Source organism: Dermacentor andersoni, chromosome 3 (assembly GCF_023375885.2).
Source record: "Dermacentor andersoni chromosome 3, qqDerAnde1_hic_scaffold, whole genome shotgun sequence".
Lineage (NCBI taxonomy): Eukaryota > Metazoa > Arthropoda > Arachnida > Ixodida > Ixodidae > Dermacentor > Dermacentor andersoni.
This window is the reverse complement of record NC_092816.1, coordinates 54490414-54511264: the sequence shown is the minus strand read 5'-3', so window position 1 is coordinate 54511264 and position 20851 is coordinate 54490414.

Genomic DNA, 20851 nt, shown 5'->3' with positions numbered 1-20851 from the left:
GGTGACAAGGAATTCTAGAGCGGGAGGGACAGCGCGGGTAAACACATGCGTACACGGCAACAAGAGGTAACACTATAGTTGATACTAAAGGCGCTTGAGCAAGTCTGTTCCGAAAGAAAAAATCAGCTTTGCCTTCGTCATTCTTGATGCAACGGCCAGTTGATGTCAGCTCCTTCAAAATAGTTATTTCTAAAGGTGGTCAGCCATGGAAAAGGGAACTATACTGTACTACGCAAAACAAACTGCATTATACTACAATCTTAAAAACGTTTCCACCCCTTAGGGCTCATCTTGTCCCACAGCGATAATCGTCATCTTCCTTGCGTGCATTTCCTTTGTTTAACGCTGCAGCGCTCCCGGTACTTCCAGGCCATTGTTGGCCTGGAAGTACCGTTGGCTGTACTGTTGGCCTGGAAGGATTACAGCGTGATATGGCCACAGCCATAAACGACATGCACGTCGTCAGCGTGACATAGCACTCTCGACAGGAAATTAGCGAGCGCCGAGTTTTCAAGAAAGGAAACGCAAGAACGGCAGATGACGATTCTCCTTGTGGATCAATTAAGATAAACCTGAAGGGGTCCAAATATTTTCAAGAGTGTATAACGATGCACGATACTACACTATGGTCTACTGTATCATGCCATACTGTACATTGAGGTCGTTGGATACCACTGTGTCATTCATACTGACTTCAGACCTCTTTCACTTTCAGTTTACAGTGTACAGCTGTACAGGGTGTAATAAGATAAAAGAAAACGCGAAAGTGTTTTGCGTGTGTGGCTTCAACTTAGGTACGAATGAGCCGTCTTTGAAGGCTTCGGGAACTTAAATGCACTTTCAGAAGCTTAACGTCATTCTTTCGAAAAACGTTTGATGACGCTTAACCTACTTCTCCATTGCTTTTGGGTTTCAAGGGTGCGCTAATGTCTCAGCGCCTCAAGAATTAGGGTGACAAAACACTAAGTTCTGCAACGATATGTACTTGGAGGCACCTGGAAACCCCTGAGATGCTCGAGTATATGCCACTTCAAAAAACGTTGTGCACAGTGTTCAGTGTATCGAGATGATCAGTGATCGAAATCTTGATACTCTGTCCAGGTACAAAAGCCGTTGACAAAGCCTGACCTTGACCTCCAGATAAGATATTTATCTCATATGGCCAACTAGTGCTGCAATGCGAGCTTGTTGGTATGACATCTTGGGGTACGATTGTAGCGCATATAAACGAGGATGCAAGATACACGTAAGACACAGACACGGGGCTACCTGTCTGTATCTTCGATGTCTTTCGCCGTGTCTGTGTTATCAATCATACTCCAACATTACCTCATAAGAGCGCGTCTTGAAAGTCACCTCCTACAGTTAACGAATAGAAATTTGCTCATGTCAATCAAGCTGACAACCTGTACTCAAGGGACACCCGACACTAAGAAAGTCATCAAAGCAGAACGTTGGTCGTCATAAATACATTGAAGAAAAGCGGAGTTCGCAGGCTTGTGTGACGCAGGTTTAATTTTGTTACATGGCGGTTAGGTCCACTTGCGTTGCGTCGGTCCATTTCTCTACGAAACTGTGCGTGTCTCTGCTTGTTTAAGTTTTAAGTCGCGTGCGGGACATTGCATTGATGTTCGCCATCTTATAGTCTCTAACAGTTAGACTTCCCGGAAGGACCTCGGACAGTACGCAAGAAAGGGTCGCGCAACCTTCTCGCGCATTTATGCGAGAGACAAGACTGATTGACACGTGGTGATATATTTGCCGCAGCATGAGACGCTCACACGGAGCAGTTGCCAGCCAGCTCTGTCATGCTAACACCGCCTGTAGCAGCATCACCACCACTATACCGCCACCTGGTATAGTGGCTTACATTTAGCGTTTTCTATGAGTGAAGAAATTCAGCCCCGCAGTGATGGTCAAATGGTCGCAGCGGCGCGGAAATGCTCGTATGCCGGAAGTACTCTGTCCGAGCTTCGGTGCCTCCGCGAACCCACCGGTTTTTCTAATGGGCAGAGATGTCCGACGCGGCCAGGCACTCGGTTGTTTGTAGGGGTTCTCATCTCAAGAGGGGGCCCCATACGGAAATTCGCAAAGGTCTATGGGTGGGTCTATGGGTCTTCCACCGCAGCAATGGCGAAATAGTCCAGCATCCGCCGCTGCTGTGGGAGGCAGACTATAGTGCATGCTGCCGCTGGGGTACCTACTGGTAAAATAGGTACGCGCGCGCTGCTGGCCTGTTGCTATACGGGAGCTTCACAAATTGAGAAGGACACCCACCTGATGGGGACATTGCCGGAACGTAACTGGTAGTATCCTTTTGAGAGTGGTTTGTTGTTTTCTTTGTCTTTGTTCCTGCATGGCAGGCATAGCGGTCTGTGCGACCCTCTCCCGAGCAGCGCACCCCAGGAAAGCCGGACGACTGGCCGGGGCGACTGCTTGTACCCGTCTTACAAAAGGGTGGGAGCGTGGCGGTGGGGGGGAGGGGGGGGGGGTCGGATCGAAACACGCACCTTCCGCAGCCATGCCGGACGTCCTATACTGAGTTTTCCAAGCGCTGCAGGCTGCCATTCTGGAAACTGTCAAATTTCGCCATGTTGGCGTTTCGAGTCAAGCAGAGAAGCCATATAGCGGCCCTTTCGGCCTGCCAGAACTCACGTGATGGAAAATTGGACAACACGGCGGAATGTGAATGTGTTTATATTAGACCCGAATTCCCGAATCTTTTTGTTCGTAAATGATATTTGACATTGTCCACCCATCTTCGATAACATTATGTCCAACAACGGGATTGTCAGCAATGTGCTCTAACGAACAATCATGACGTAAGAAATATTTGTCAATACGGGCCCTGATTTGTTGGCAGCCTGAAGCCAGAACGATGCCGGGACACGATGCGAACTGCACGGTGTGGCCAGAGCACGTGCTCAAGCCGATTGGACAGGAAATACGAAACTTTCTTTTTATCGACCAACACGATTCTTTGCCCAGGTGCAAAAACTCGGGAAGTTGCCTAGTTTCCCTCTGAAGCCCTATTACGGCTGCTCTATCTATAGCGTTAATAGCTCATTTCTAGAATACCCGGCGAAAACACACGCCCTTGCTCGTTTCCTTTTTCTCTTTTTTTGAGGGGGGAGAGGGGGAGGGAACGATTTTACAGTTTTAGGCAGAATCGCCTGAGAATGAGGCCTGATGGAAGGTGTCTGGGAGCAAATAGGCGCCCTTTATTTATTCTCGTTTGCACAGCAGCTCTCGCAAACGAACAAACAACAACAAGAATAAAAAAGACGACTTAGGTAAAACTGCAAGAGAACATTGCAAACGAACTTGAACGTAGAAGTTAGACCGTGAGCGTGCTGTATGTTTTATTTATAAACTGAATAGGGGGCTCGCCAGCTGCTACATGCCTCGAGGTCGGTGGTGGAAAGCTGGCCCATAAAGCAGGCGGCCGACGCACAAAAGCGAGTGTAATAGTCCACCCGCTTCCTTTCAATCCCACCGTTTCTGGAATAACTGTGCAGCGGGGTTGAAGCTATAGAAGCTTTCAAGTTCGCCACGGCGGCGCAGCGGTTATGGCGATCTACTGCTGATCGCAAGATCGCAGGTTCGATTTCCAGCAGTCATATGCATAGTACTATGCCGGGATTTCTAGGAACGTCTAAGCGGCACTGAAGTGATACAACAAATTAGTTTAGTATGATTATGTCATCTTTCAAAACTCTCTTTTCGTTCATTTCGCGTTAAGAAATTCAATACTAGAAGAAAAAAAAAATGGAGGCCATACTTCCACTTGTTGGATTTCGCGCCGGAACTCTATAGCGCCGGTATGCCATCGTGACGTCATGGATCTCAAAATGGTTCCACTCATTTGAGCCGTTTTTGCGCGACGCAGAACGCTCGAAACGTGCTAAGTTCAGTCTTCGGCTCTTTTTAGAATGCGGTGTAGTCCGGCGTTACCGGTAAAAAGAAGAAAGTTAGCTATGGTACGAAGCTGACGCCGTCAAAATCCATGACGTCACAGCGCGCCGGTGTGGGAACTTCAAGGCAGCGTCGCCACCTGTCTCTCAGTGTTGTGTCTTTTGTGGCTTGCAAAGCATTCACTGTAAAATAATTTACACCCTTAGAAGTGAAAAAGGGTGTAAGTGTATCTATAACTCAAACCCTTAGGTTCTAAGCTTTTTAAACCCCACCCGAAGGATGTGACTTATAGGCACATTTACCCCAAAAATAACGCACAGCGCGAAGGACAAGGACAGCGAGAGACGACATACACAGCGCTGCGTATGTCGTCTCTCGTTGTCCTTGTCCTTCGCGCTGTACGTTATTTTTGATCATGAATTAACAACTAGCCGAAGCAACCACCGTCGTACATTTACACCCTTTCGCACTTTATGGATGTAAATAATTTTACAGTGTTCTCTCACGGTATAGGGTGGCTTTTCTAGGCAATGTATAAGGATGATTTACTGGTATACAACTCAGCCTATTCTTTTCGGCCCCTTTAACAGACGGTCCGCATTAATTCTAAGGCTCTCAGTATAGATTCACTCGTAGCCAATAGGCGCAGCTTTGCGACGTCAAAAAAAATGAACGCGCGATGACGTATAAGAATGATGTCTAGAGTTATATGCACCGTCACGCGGCATGGTGTCTTACTAAAATAACTCAAAAAATTAATTTCCTGAGATAAGTTCGGCTTACTTTTAGCAACGAGACCGATGCTACATAAGGACATAAAGACACGATCAGATTAAAGCTAGATTTGTAGATTACACTTATTGAATGCAAATATTTCTAGCCTGCATCGACCTGCTTGATACGGCAAGTAAGCAAGCAAATAGGAACTACAGATGGCGACGTCACCTCGAAGGTTTCGCCTGCACGAGAGCTTGTAAATTCTCGCAGTGTCTGAAGCAGGGTAGTTAATCGCGTAATAATAAATAAACTCCTGCTCTATACGTACATCCGTAAATTAAACAAAAACATCCACCGAAAGCAACTTTTGGGGACTTCTCCTGCGCAATAATAATCCTTGTAATCTGGGAACGTGTGGCATCATCATGACCTAACAAGTACTACTGGTAAAGAAAAAAAAATCTGTGATTGTTTTTTTTTCTAGTTGTTCCCCGTCAAAATGCAGGGAAAGCTTTTTAAAAGACCGAGAGATTGGAGAGATTAAGCGCGCCACGGAGAGATTGCCCATCATACTTCGCCCCCCCCCCCCCCCGCCCCCTCGAAATGGGACCACCGTGGCCGCGGGGTTTCAACAGATTTTCATGCCATTTCGGCGGTACTTGAAACCGCACTTCACGGGTGCTTTTCGTCGTCTGTGAAGACAACACGGCGTAGAGCGTATTAGTGTCGATATTATCGAAGGCTGATGGCAATAGCACTATCAGTCCACCTCCATACAGTTCCACACGCATCTGAATTCATATGCGGCAACAAGGCATCTTCTCGAGTAAGTTTTGAAAATGGTCTGAAGTCACCGTGCAATTTAATCTACAAGTGCTCGTCAACACGAACACTCGAACCGTTGTGAAGTGCTCAGAAATAATTGTTTTTTGTTCTATGTATGTATGTATGTATGTATGTATGTATGTATGTATGTATGTATGTATGTATGTATGTATGTATGTATGTGTGTGTGTGTGTGTGTGTGTGTGTGTGTGTGTGTGTGTGTGTGTGTGTGTGTGTGTGTGTGTGTGTGTGTGTGTGTATGTATGTATGTATGTATGTATGTATGTATGTATGTATGTATGTATGTATGTATGTATGTATGTATGTATGTATGTATGTATGTATGTATGTATGTGTGACTATCGTCTTTTCTCTGTTTGACACTTCTCTCTCTCTCTCTCTGCTTTATATTTTCTGGGGGAGGGGGGTCACCTATGAATTAAGAGGAGTATCCGGCGCCGCTAACAGGCATCAATATCTCCTCGCGTACAGTTAATAATATTAATTAAAGATATGCGGGTTTGGGAGATTCATGCAGAGCGTGCCTAACTTCATTCCCAGCTTTCACAACACTGCACGAGCTTGGCGAACGCCGCACGCGCGCAGCGTATCCGCCGAGCGCCATTGAAACGACGCGGCCTTCACGCTGCGCGAACGTAAGGATCGGCGCAGGCCGCGGCCTCGCCGCTCGCATAACGGCAGCCTGTTTTGGTCTACACGCAGGAACGGGAGAGTGAACAAAGAAAAGAACAACGCTGACCTGCGTGTCGGTGTCGAGTGGTAAAAGAAGACATAAGCGGCAAAGAAGAAAATAATAAATGATAAGCGCAGAAAACCGGAACCGCGAGACCAATGGTATTGTCAGAGCAGGATGCGTACCAAGGATGGATGCCGCCATTCAGTCCGGCACAGAAAGAGGCCCGATGAACACGTCCAAACAGAAAGGAAGTAGAAAAAAAAGATTGAAAAGAACAAGAAAACTGGGGCTGTGGGGAACGACACCGGGTGAGCATGTCTGCTGTGACCGGAAAAAAGACCGAAATACCTGTCCTTGTCGTTATGCTGCAGAGCTACTGAGCGCGAGGTTGTCCGAGATGCTAATGAATGCGGCTGTATAGTTACGCGTGACGCGGCGCAAACTGGAACGAAGAATGAACGGACTTTTTGGGGGGAAATACTCGCCACTGTGGCATCTCGCTATTGAGAATAATAAGCAGTAATTCGACGTCCTGCGGCAAGAAAATGAGTCCGAAAAATGATTTCGAGAGGTTTCTACCAGGTGCGTTGTATAATTCGGCCCCCGAAAATCAGCCTGAAATATAGGTGCGCCGGTTGCCTCAGCGATGAACTCAAAGCCACGAATCTAGTTATCTCTTTCTTTTTTCCTTCGATAACCTCTTGTGCCTCAAGCATGAACAGCTATGCACCAACTCGCCCAATATCGTATTCTGCTACACTGTCAGTAGTCTTATTACTACCATGTGCAATGGGAACAGCAAATAGAAGTGAGGTGCGCGTTGTGAGTTCGGATGTTAATCTCAAGAATTTTTTTTGAACCTCATTGGAAGTATATAGTTATGACAGACAGACAGACAGACAGACAGACAGACAGACAGACAGACAGACAGACAGACAGACAGACGGACGGACGGACGGACGGACGGACGGACGGACGGACGGACGGACGGACGGACGGACGGACGGACGGACGGACGGACGGACGGACGGACGGACGGACAGACAGACAGACAGACAGACAGACAGACAGACAGACAGACAGACAGACAGACAGACAGACAGACAGACAGACAGACAGACAGACAGACAGACAGACAGACAGACAGACAGACAGACAGACAGACAGACAGACAGACAGACAGACAGACAGACAGACAGGCAGACAGACAGACAGACAGACAGACAGACAGACAGACAGACGGACATACGGACGGACAGACGGACAGACAGACAGACAGACGGACATACGGACGGACAGACGGACAGACAGACAGACAGACAGACAGACAGACAGACAGACAGACAGACAGACAGACAGACAGACAGACAGACAGACAGACAGACAGACAGACAGACAGACAGACAGACAGACAGACAGACAGACAGACAGACAGACAGACGGACAGACGGAGAGACAGACAGACGGAGAGACAGACAGGCAGACAGACAGACGGATAGACGGACAGACGGATAGACGGACGGACGGATAGACGGACGGACGGACAGACAGACAGACAGACAGACAGACGGACAGACAGACGGACGGACGGACGGACGGACACTTATTAATGAAAATTGGTTACGGTTGTCTGGCGGCATGCAAATAATAATCGCACACTACTCGAGATTAAAATGTTGACAGATTAAATGTAGGCACAGCTGGCGCGCGTCATAGATGCACCAAATGCACAAAACACCCCACAACACACAGCATACAAAACTCTAGTATAGTGACACCACATGAAGTATTCTCGCGACTGGCTGGTATTAGCCGTAGCCGAGGTAAGTGCAAGTCCCACTGTAATTACTCGGAGGCTAGGATAAACGTTTCAACGACAGATGCGAGTTTACGACCTCCTTCCTGTACTTACTAGATTTACTAGAGCCCAGTGGCCATCTAAAGCATTGCTTAGCGTGGACACTAAGGGGTTAGCTCGCGGTCACGACAATAGGCTGCCAGAAAGAGGAGAACGTTTCAAAACAAATTCGAGCGAGGCAGCAAACAAAGAGCCAAGGAAGAGACCCGGCAGCACTGTAGTTGAAGTCCCAGATCAGCATTGCGCCCTTATTCCTTCCCTTAGTTGTTCAGTATGCAAATTGCAAGATCGCGAGCTGTAAAAAAGGCACGCAGGAAACCGAAGGCACGGAACGTCTCGTGGTCCTCTCGTATACACTTGCCGATATCGCAAATGACATCCGCTCAACGCGGTCGTGAGGGACAATGCATGCCTTTGGGCAACCGACTTCTTTAGCCGGATATACGTACCATTGGCATAAATTGAAGCGCAAACAAGTCGGAAGCGATTAGCACGCTCGGTTGCGGTTCGACGCCCGTCTGTTCTTGTAACGGCGACGAGGCTCAGCCAACAAAACGTAGTACCTTAGGGGATATACACAAAGCTTTGAAAGCGGCCACGCAGAAATTGCCCGTCGCACTACCGTGTAATTGCGTGGAACAGGTGCTCTGGTTACTCCTATCCTGGTCGCGTTTCATTTCGTGCTGCATGCTGACGGCGCACCACTTTAGTCTTTCAACGCATGTTTCCTAAAGCGGATTACTTTTCGAATTAAGTAACGCCCGTGCACATTCTAGCCGCGCAAAGATAGTAAAGAAGAAAATGAAGGCAGAAGGGGGAGGGGGGCAAACTACTATCTCGCGTTGGCCAGCCTCCCACGTTGAGATAACCTCTCATAACAGCGAAGCTTGCATTTGCAGCTACGAATTTTGCTGTAACGACAACTGCCGTATTGTATATGTACCGCGCAAGTCCCACGACAAACGGTGACTTCGCTTTCTCGCTCTACTTTTTTTTTTTCGGGAGCAGTTCAGTTCGAGCAAGCTTCCTTTTTTTTCACTCTTTTTCGGGCAACTCGCGCGAGATAAGGTCGTGCAAGGATCGGCGTGTTAAATTATACAGAAGGAAAAGTCTGTCATCCGCTATCGGTACTCGAACGCACGTCACGTCGAGTGGCAAATTTGCGGTTGTAGACTACGTGTGTGGCCTGAGGACGAAGCACTGCTTGAAAAGAACGAAAGTGGATACTCTTGGAAAACGGAACCTTTTTTACCCGCAGGCTTCTCCGCACTGAAAGGAGGAAGCATCGCACGCTGGCGTTGCGGGGATCCGGTTCAGACGGCTATGGCGTACAGTATATATATCTATCCTGATGGCGGCGCTCATTTTTCGCTAAATACATCAGCGCCTTGAGCTGGATAAGCAAAAGAAAGAAAGAAAGAAAGACGAAGAAGAAGGCCCTTTCTATGCGGCATAGCACACATCAATGCTAAAACGGAAGAACGAAACCCGCAATGCTGAAATCTCTTCTATAAGGAGGTAATCTTTCTGGCTCGCCCCTTTCGGGGCTATATTGGTCTGCATTCCAGCGTTAGCGAGGTGGACTCTACGACTGTAAATGCGCGTGGCCGTATCGGCGCTCTTAAAAATCCTCGTTCCTTGTGCAGGCGGAAGCAACGTCTTTTAATTTACGATCGAAAGAGAACGTGGGACAATGATTTCCTTAACAGATGTTGAAGGACGCGCCGGAACGTTCACTCTGATCTTATGAGGCGATAAGGAGGGAAAATTTTGGCTCCAAGAAGTGGTGCCTAAATGGGGATGCACTGCTAACGTTAGCGAACAACCGGAGCCCTACAAATAGGGTACCGGTTGTTTGCAAACACGTGGCCAATCAGGAAACGAACACACAGCCACACGGCGTTAAGAGTGGCTTGCCATCTGGAAGGTGGACGCCGGCGATGCCCTGAAGCTCCTAGCTGGCGTGAGCATTGCAATGCTGCCGTATAATTGTGAGCATTCCAGCTCGCATTTCAGTTGAGACTTCATTTGGAGTAAAATAGGCCGAGAAGGGGCCACTTTGTTAATGTTTATTGTAAAGCGAAGCTTTAGCGCGCGCGCGCGCGCTAAAGCTGTGTGTGTGTGTGTGTGTGTGTGCGCACGCGCGCGCACACACACACACACACACACACACACACACACACACACACACACACACACACACACACACACACACACACACACACACACACACACACGCACACGCACACGCACACGCACACGCACGCACACACACACACACACACACACACACACACACACACACACACACACACACACACACGCACGCACACGCACACGCACAGTCACGCTCAATATGAGCTGCAACATGGTGCCTGTGCTCAAAGGGACCGCAAGACTGCACGGAACGGTCGCGATCTGAAAAATGAGAAAACTGAAACACTGTCCCAATTATTTATATTTAATAAAGCAATTTTTCCTGTTTCGGCGCCGGCATCCAATCGTGGAGCCCCTTCGACCACGCGCGCTGTGTTGCGGCTCATATTCAATGCGAGCTCACATATAATGTCGCCTCATGGTTATCTGTAATGCACACGGACCACTTCACGAAATGACGCATGTTATTCCGCGGTCTGGCTGATATTTCTTACATTTGGCTTACCCTGCGTATGCGCCCATTCCTGGCCAATCCTCCAAAATGGATATGCCCCACTGTGACGCAAATATAGCATCCCTACATGTCTCCCTAAGTATATATTATCCCTAAACGTATACTCATATCTGTACTGTGGCATCAAGGCTATAATATAGACACGTGTCGTTCTACTCTCGTCGTACACCTCTCCAGACAGTTTGTCCCCATTTTAGGAACAAATATCGCAGAGGTCTCGCAGTGTACATCCACTGGTGGCTGCATTTCGTCATAGCTTGTGAACAGTCTGGTGCATAAACACAAGCACTGCATAACATTAAAGTTATGGCCTGTGCGTAAGCGCCATAAATGTTACATGAGATTACTCGTTGCATACAATGAAACTCGAGACAATTCATTTACCATTTCATTTTCCTTTATATAGCAACCGATCAACCACTTTACTACAGCTTCACTTCACATATATTCCAACATACGTGTTGCATGTGCACACTACTTCGTAATTTCATTTTTTTTTTTCATAACTTTGTTTTTACTTTTTTTATGCTCAGCGGTAACATGAAATGGCAGACCGGCCGATGGAAGGGATGTATGCACAGGGTTGTCCGCTTTTAATGGAAACGCCTCATTACTGAGTCATTGGTAATCAAAGCTGGTATAACGTGCCGATTTCTTATACCTCCCGGAAAATTTGCGTTATACGACGCTTGATGATGACATTCTTAAATGAAAGAACACTTTATTTTCTCGTTAATTTCGTGTTAAACATCGGCAACCATGAGCTTTAGAACAATAATGAGGTGTTGCCCCTAGAGGTCGACCCTCTATAACGCGAAGACTTCCTTGTGATCCGCAGAACGGTCATCACCATTAAAACGCGAAACCTGCTGCGCCGACGCTCACGTCCGGAAGCTAGCGTACTGGTTTCTTGAGACACGCCAAGAGTAGGCCTAGCCTAAGGCCAACGCGGGGATAAAACGGTAATCCCACAAAAGCACGAACATTCCTCCAATAACTACCAGAGGCGCCTCTAGAATCGCGATCATTCGGCTATTATGGGAATGATGATTAGTGCGTGGATTTGTCTGATCGTCGTGCCCTGTGGCTTCAAACATAACATCGTGGTAAGACATGAGTCTTACCACGATTTATTTTATTGCGATAGCAAATATATGGACACTCCAGGCACATTTCCGCCGTCGTCGTCGGCTTCGCCGTTGCCGTGGCGTTCCGTATAAAGTCCAAGTGCGATAACATCGCGGCTTCGCGCCGTATACTGTGGATGCAAGTGAAAGCGTGCGAAGGTAAGCCGAGAAAGATGGTTGCTCGATCTCGCGCGCGCCAGGCAGCAGGAGGAGAGGGGTCGCGCGGGCCCCCTATCTTGATAGCGAGCTGCGCTGCGTAGAGAGTCTAGGGGCGCCGAGGGCGGATCGCTTCGTGTGCGCTGTGTTCTCGCCGCTTAGTTCGCGCTGAAGCAAGAGGCAGCACGAAGGGCCATTCGCTCGTTGCTGCTGTCGCTCTTTCTCACGCCAGTGTTTTGACAGCGAATATCCGCGGTCATCGAGTGAGATGTGTCCATGTTTACCTGTGGGCGCGTACGCGACACCTTGCTAGTTAATATAGCTAGTAAATAAATGTTTACAGGTCTGTATGGTCGATGAAACTATTATCCTTACTTCGTATAGCTGTCAAATAATTTGCTATCGCAATGAATGATTCGCCTTTCGGGCGAAACTGCGACATTTTTTTATATTTCTATATGTAACTACAGTTTTCGAAACACTGCAAGGCGATTAGTCTATGCGCACATGCGCAAACACTGCGCATTGTTTGCCTATATAACGCCATATTCTGTCGAAACTGACTAACTTGCGAAGTCGAAAAGTCGTCTGAAGCCAGGAGGACAAATTTTTAGGCAAATTCACACACTTCCCATCATCCCCATGCTGCCTGAACTGCCAGGCTGAAGGTCTCTCTAGGGAGTTTTGTTGGAAACTCTGCGGTTAAAAACGGCTGCGCATTGGTCCCGTTTCGGGTGCTACTTTGGGCGGATAAACTGACGAGCCCATAGTGTGAAGAGAGTAAGATAACAATAGCTGGTGAGCTAAACGGTGAAGGTGGACCGGTGGAACTTGAGAATCGGTGAAGAGCTTCAGGCGACGATGATGAGGCGACAGCGTTTTCCCACCTACCAGTATAGCGAAGGACGCTTACCGCTCCATAGAAATGGCGTCGCGTGTGCTGCCACATGCTTGCGTGTATGCAGTCATTGTCGGTCTTTGAACGTGCAGTTAATGATGAACCGTAGTGCAAGCAAATTCTTCTACGTAATCACTTGCCGCACGCACTTAATCAGGATGTGAGATAAAAGGCACATGCTGTTAAGGAGACACGTTATACATTATTCTTGAAAATTGAAGGTCCTCTAAAATCTTGGCAAAAAGTTGAAAAGAAACCACGCTTATAATTTGCAGGAGCATCGTAGGTTACGCAAAATAACACTAATTTAGCACGGCTGTTTCCATCTCTGTATTTAAAGCCTTATCAGCACGCTCAGTAGTTGAGCGTAAGGTGCAAATACACAAAATAATAGGCGAACCTTGTATATAAACGGCCAGACCTTGCGGAAGTTAAGGAAAAAATAAATTCACGCTGAAACACATCCGGGAGTTGCCCAAATATGCGTAAGCATTGTGGCACTTGCTCATCTCCGCGCAGCCTGGTGTCATTATGAATTTTATGAAACTTTATCCGACCAGTACAAACGACAGCGCTTCGGCGACGCGAACTGGTGCGGACGGCGGCGCAAGCTGAATTGATGGCGCAAGCAAACTATTGCAGCTGGCAGCGCCAGGTGCGCTCGTGACGTTCCTCTCATTACAAGCCGTTATCGCTCTTTAGTGCCTTACCCATCCGCATCGAACCACTATGAACCGTGATCGACCGTACATCGGCGGCGGCTGCGTATGGTGTGGCCGCGTGGGCCGTATCTTGAAAGCGGTGTGCGATGGTGACAGAGAGCAGAGACTGCTGATAGCTTCGTGTGCGTTGTGCTCTCGCCGCTATAGTTCGCGTTGAACAGAGACGCGTGAGCCCCTATCTTTAAAGCGATCTGTAACAGGGGCAGACTGCAGCGAGTGGTGATAGCTTCGTGAGCGCTGTGTTCTGGCCGCTTAGTTTGCGCTGAAACGAGAGGCAGCACGAAGGTGAATTCGCTCACTGCTGCGAGCCCTATATCTTGAAACCAATCGTCTTACGTGACGGACAGACGGTTTTCCTCGCTGGGTATAAGCATAGAAATGCTTACGCATTTAGATAAACACTAATACGATCAGCATTTCCGGTCATAGAAAACAACGGTACTATCGTGGAAATTACTCAAGAACAACTTGCAATAAGCAAGGAACGATTCCTCCTACGGTTTCACACGCGTTTTCGTAAGTTAAGGAATGACACGCTACAAGTGAGCATCATGCCCTTCTAACGTTGACAAATGATTGACGATTGATAGTATAGAAAGACACATTATAACCCAATACACAAAAGGTCGGAAACAGACACAGAAAGGTATAGGAAACCTCATGCTGTAGTGGGGTTGATTGTACGCGCACGAAATCATGGGACAGTGAGATAAATGGGCACATTTTGATGTGATGATGCGAATTATCCATGAACAAGCTATGTGTTCCAGCAGCGTTCCCCAAGTATGGACGAAGCAAAGACGCTGAGTATTATTTTGCTTTGCTCGGGTTGAAGGACTGACTCCGCTGTTGCGGGCATGGCGGCGTCTGCTAAGGTGACGTTTCCAGCGCGTCATCACCGCATCGGTCCTTATCGGCTGTTGCTTGGCGGTGTAGATGTAATCCGTGCGGACATTTCGAGGCTCAGCTGTTTGACCGAAGCTAGTTTCTTAGGGGTTCGAATTCGTTTGGTTTTCCGCCCCAGAGGACGCTTCCATGGTCGCACCGCCACCTGCCCGTGACGCTGCACTCTTTGTGGCACACTTTGAGACCACGATGCGTGTTACTACGGTAATGGCTGATGGAGTCACCAGACCTCACACTTAACGTGCTTAACGTGGTTCCACCTGTGGCGGCTGACCACGTACCTTTGTGCATCTCCGTCCGCTGATGAGGTGAAGGCGGCATTGTGTTCCCTGAACTGAGGGCCGGCCCTAGGGCCGGACGGGTTGCCCGTTGAGTTTACTTAAAGCAAGAGGGAGAGAAAGGCAGACACTTACTAATGAAAGCGAGTAGCTTTCTTAGGCTGCGATTTTGCATGGCTGGGCGCCGGTGGCCGGGTATATCTCGCCAAGTCAATGAGGGGTATATCTCGCCAAGTCAATTTCCGTCACGATTGATCCCCTATCGGAAAAGAGGGCGCCAGTCTCGGAAAAGACGGGTTGGTAGCAGCGGTAGGAGGCGTCGATCATCGCCTCGGAGATATGCGCGCGCTGGCATCGCGCATAATCTCGGAGGCCATACGTCGATACAAAGGCACCGATGGAAAGCGCGCGTACTCTCGTGCAACCTCGTTGAGGGACGCGTTCGTCACCGAACGCCAACAGTAAATATAGCACAATAAAGAGATGTTCGATGCTAACGTAGTTCTCACTATCTTATGACTTTCAGACGAGGTATCTGCAACGGTAAAATAAATATTTTGTCCAATTTCATGAAACACCTAGGGATACTGCGGATTGTAAAGGTAAGGAATGTGCGACAATGCGAGCGTTCGACCGTATGCCTGAACTCTTTCTGATGATACCGTCGGATTCCAGCTACTGCTAAGAGCAAAATGTTACGCCTGGAAGAATTATGAGTATGTAGGTCGTAAACGTACATGATACAAAGATTTAAAAAAAAAGTGCTATTTGAAGCAATGTTTTTCTTAGTATATAGTGCGCATACTGAGAAATTTGCTGTAGAAGAATTATTGCCGATCAGTTAAACGTTATTGTTCCGCAATATATTTACGGCCTAATAAGTCTTAAAAATGAGGTGCAACCAGCAAAAAAATAATAATAACGCAAAAAAGACCATGATGACATTAAGGTATCGTTCTACCACGGTAAAAGCAGAAAAACTTCTAAGCACTATATATATCGCTATAATTATGGGAGCGCTTACTGTTACCGATAAAAAGGGTCAACAGTGTGACCCAAAACATATTCAGAAGAGTATAGGCTTGGGCTGGTTGTTAATACATAGTTACACTAGAAGCATAGCGCGGGAAGGACGATCGACAAAGACTAGCGCTTGTCCTGTCTAGTCATTGTCGATCGTCCTTCCGGCGCTATGCTTCTTGTGTAACCAAAACATATGGCAGCTATATGGCCTACCCTGCTCCCTTAACCATAGCAGAGTTGTGCGTGTAAGTAAATAACCAGGCCTGCCGGCACGTGCTATATCTCAGGAGAGCTCGAGGGCGTCTGAAGGTTTGCATGCTTCGGTGGAGCGCTGATGTTTACGACAGCCATATTTTTCTTCGGCAACCCTATCTTCCTATCACGGCTGGTTGCAGGAGCGGGCTTTGGTACCACAACAGGTGCACTCTAAAATAATTTATACCTTTAAAAGGAAGAAGGGATGCAAATTTGCCTATAACTGTCACACTCGCACTCTTAATTTGCACCGTAAAGCATGAAAAAGGGTGTATGCCTGACTATACACTCTAAACCGAAATTGCACCCTTTGGCCGGTATCTTGCCACACAACGATAATCGACATCTGTCTTCTCCGCATTTCCTTTCTTTAACGCTGCGAGCTCGGTACTTCCAAGTCACGCACGGCATGCGCGTTATCAGCACGACATAGCATTCTCGACAGGAAGGCAGCGGGCGCGGCGTTTTCAAGAAAGGAAACGCAAGCAAGGCAGATGACGATTATTTTTGTGTGGTAGATATAACCCCAGAGGGTGTACATTTGTCTAAGAGTGTACACCCCAAAGCATGTACCTTTATCTAAGAGTGTACTCTTAGACAAATGTACACTCTTTGGGGTGTGTATTTGCCCCACAACAATAATCGTCATCTGCCTCGCTTGCGTTTCCTTTGTCGAAAACACTGCGCTCGATACTTTCCTGTCAAGAATGCTCTGTCGTGCTGATAACGCGCATGCCGTTCGTGACTTGGAAGTACCGGGCTCGCAACGTTAAAGAAAGGAAATGCGGACAAGACAGATGACGATTATCATTGTGGGGAAAGATACGACCCAAAGAGTGTAATATTGTTTAAAAGGGTAATTGGCAAACTTACACCTTTAATTTACACACTTAGTTGTGACGAAGGGTGTAAAGTTGTCTGTAACTCACAACCTTACACCCTTTTTGGTGTAAGGATGTGCGTTATAGACATATTTACAACAATTTTTTTTCTTTGAAGGGCGTAAATTATTCTGTTTCGTTTACATGTTAACGGCTCGGTTCTCTGCAGAATTACGCAATGAAACAACAAACGCTACTTACACTTCCTCAGTGCGCCAAACATGCGACTTGAAGCGCATCATTTCATTAATAAAGTGAACAGCTTTTTCTATATGGCGATCGGCTATTCGCTTACATTGACAAGCATCGCCAAAGGTTTGCGTACTTTTTCTTTTAAGTATTATTATTTACTCAGCCCTGTCTACCTCGAGATCGATATGACTGCATCCCGAATCCTGGTTGGATAGCCGTATTTTGTCATGGCAACTTTTCCCACGCTATGTGTCGCCTGTAAGGCCAACGATAAAGTGTTATGTTCACCATTATCGGCATCACCAGTGCACCATAAGAAACGAGGTGCCGGCGACAGTGCTGTCCAGTCGCTCGTGTCTCGAGCAAAACTGGGCTATATATACACGCTTTGCCTATATTTCTACCTTACATAGATCACGCTATTTGGTACGTTATTAACGTACAGCATTGATTTGAAAGTCTCGCATTGTTTTTTAATAGTGATCCTTAAACGACGATGTCTCCGGCCTATTTTAGCAGAAAGCGCAAAGCCGGGTTGAGAAATCGGGACGCTAACGTGACACTCCTTCCGTGTGCCTTGATGGACGGGAGGGGTATAAGACGGAGCGTACAGACAACCCTTCTTTTATACTGTCAAAGATAGAGCCTAAGCTCGCATGTCCTCAGTCACTGTAATGAGCGAGGGACTGGAATAGCCGCGGTTACAACGAATAGGCGCCGCTTTTACCTTCTTTTTGGTATGGATTCTTCAAACCTTCATTACGCGCCAAGTATAGCCAGATGACGAGTTCCCCCGTCGTGTCGCTTGCTTCTTGAGGTCTAACGTATCCGCATATTGGCTTCATGAAACCTCTTCGTTCGCATTCTTCAGGTAGTCGTTTGCATTCACACCGTCGACTGTTTCTTCTTTGTCTATTCCATTTTTTCCTTGCATGCAGCTAAGCCTGGTGGAACTTTGCCGCGGCAGCAAGGAGTGCAGCATAAACGGTGCACCCTGCGAAGTCCCTAATGAGTCTGTACGCGGGAGAAACTCCAGGAAGAAAGTTATAGAAAGCCAAACATAAGCGTTTGCGGCCCGAGCAATACGAAAAGCTAAATACGGCCACGCGGCGACACTTTTCTGAAGAAAAAGAAGAATGGCTCGAGTCAGAACGGAAAGCAGCAAATGAGGAAGGCTGCGAAGGGCGTCTTTAAAGAGGGTCACGGTTTTCTCCATCATCGTTCATTATTATTTTTTTTTTAATATTCGTTTCACTTTCTTCTGCACCTGCTTATAACCAACTGCACGCTGCCGCTCCTAGATGGCTCAACAGACTGGATCTCTAATATGAATATCGCCCACTTCCCAGCGCCGGCGGGCTGCAATTTACCGTCGCCGACCTACAGCAGCGCATCCCGCTGTTACGCTGGGCACAGAGTGCAGCGTAAACGTTTCTGGTATCACAGCGGTGCCTCTCTCGGAGGCAAACAAGAGCGAGACCCAATACGTCCGCGGCGTCCCATCGCCCATTTGTTACCTCGCGCAAGGGACTCGCCCGCAGAGACGTCCTTGTTTTGCTTTTCATGTATGGGGAAGTTATTGAATCGCAGCACAGCTTCTGGGTGGCGGCAGTCGCGGTCCTCTTCTGACCGTGGCCTCGAAGCGCACAAACTAGCCTTTGCGAGCGAACAGACTTGCAAGGTGAACAACAGCTTGCGACGGCATGCTGGTATACGTAGTGTCCGAACAGCGCCGAAATTGATGTCGGGCTTGATAAGACCCCACCCGTCCAAAACTGCGCCTATTCTAGAGTGTTGTCGTAGCTGATTTGCATGCTTGCTTTATTTACTGAGATTGCCTTCATAGCCATTTATGACATCGAAGAGGGAAGTCGTTACGTACAAAGCAAGAGGAGGTAACAAGTACGGTGTAGCAGTAAGGGCATGGTGAATATACCCCCGATCCTACAACGTTAGCTACAACGTTTTGCAAACAAAACCGATAACGTTATCGGTGATGACTACGTCGATGATGCCTTAAGAGTGTCTTAGGACGGCAGCTCGCGATCGCGCTGCTAAGGCGAATTCAGACAATTTTCGTGTCGTGTGCGGTTGGCTTCACCCTCGGGCTTATCGTCAAATTCGGAGCTGAAGGAGAATCAAGTCGCGAAAAAAAACTGCAGTTGTCTTCCCGACCAACAGGATTTGATCCAAGGCCGCGCGACGACGTGTCGCATTTGTTATCGCCATCGCCATCGTGTTCGTGCCATCGTGCCGTCGTCGGCGTTGTCGTGGTCCTTGTTTTCGTCGCCCTTATCGACGCCGTCGTCGCGCGGTCAACGTCGCCATCTGATCTTCGTCGTTGTCGCTGTTATCGACGATCCCACAATTGCAAGGGTGGTTTTCTGTCGCCGCGGTAGGCTCAGCTGTCGGTATTTCACGCGGCACCTAAGGCTCTTTTTTTTTTTTTTTTTTTGCGGTGCCTTCATCAACTTTTGGATACACTGTCGAGACTGGTCGTTGCTATATATATAACGTATATGCACCCATTTGCGAACGGCGAAAGCGAGATCGTTAACAAACTGGCCAGAGGACATCGATATCATCGGGGGAGGGGAGTCGGGCACAGGGAAGGCAGCAGCAGTGTTACCCGAACCGTGTGGTGCAGGGCACGTGCTCTACCGCGTATACACGAACGCGTGGCAGTGCTAAGGCCGAAGTGCAAGACAAACTTCGTTTTTTTTTTCTTTCTTTTCCCGCTGCCTCGCTGTAAGGACCGCCGACACAGATTTAAATCTCTTCTCGAAGTGACGCATAGCGCGCTGCCCTAAAACCACTTCGGCGCGTGCGCGTATTTAGAACGTGCCATAGGAGTACCGCACCACATTCGGCGCTCCAAAAAGAAAGGCAAAAGTGGAGACGTCTCGGCGCACACGTGTACACAGACCCGCCACCCTTCGCGCCCTTCCTTCGTTCTCTTCCTAATGGGCGCGTTCGACGGTCGCCCACGTCTTGTAAGACGGGATTAAAATTGTGTTTCTTCTTATCCGTATACGAGAGACAAGCCCCGTATATATAGACCCGTTTCCTTTTTTCGTTTTCAATCTCCCGTCTTGTTCGCTGCGCGGTGGCCGTCTCGAGCGAAAGCTGAAGGAAAAAGGTGCTTCCGAAAACGCCGCGATCGTCCGCGTCGATATGGCCGGCGGTCGCAGGGAAGCCGTACGGCCCGGCCCGCTCGATGCCTTCCCTACGGAGTGTGGTCGCTCCCGGCGGCTCGTACATTACGGAGCGTGCGTAGCGCACGTCCCTTCTGCTTGCTCCGCAGCAACACGACATCTCCCGCGGTGTTATTTCTTTTCTTGTTGCCGGAAGGTGGTGTCGCACGGAAGCCGTTCTCCTGACGTCCTCTCCTGCGCCGGTTTCCGTTAGGATGCGAACCGTTTTACACGGCTTGCGGTTTTAATGGACCCCACAGCGTTCTCCGCCGCTTTGAGATTTGCCCCACGAAGTCTTTCTTTGTAGTTAACTTTTGTTGTTGTTGTTTCATCTCTCGCTTCGCACACCGACACCAGGCGTCGCAGCGTCGGTAGGGGACGACGCGTGGCGCTTGTCGCGCGATCGGCGCGTCTCGTCTGCAACTTGCCGGCTCTTTCCTCTTCAGATGACCCGCCGTGGTTGCTCAGTGGCTATGGTGTTGGGCTGCTGAGCACAAGGTCGCGGGATCGAATCCCGGCCACGGCGGCCGCATTTC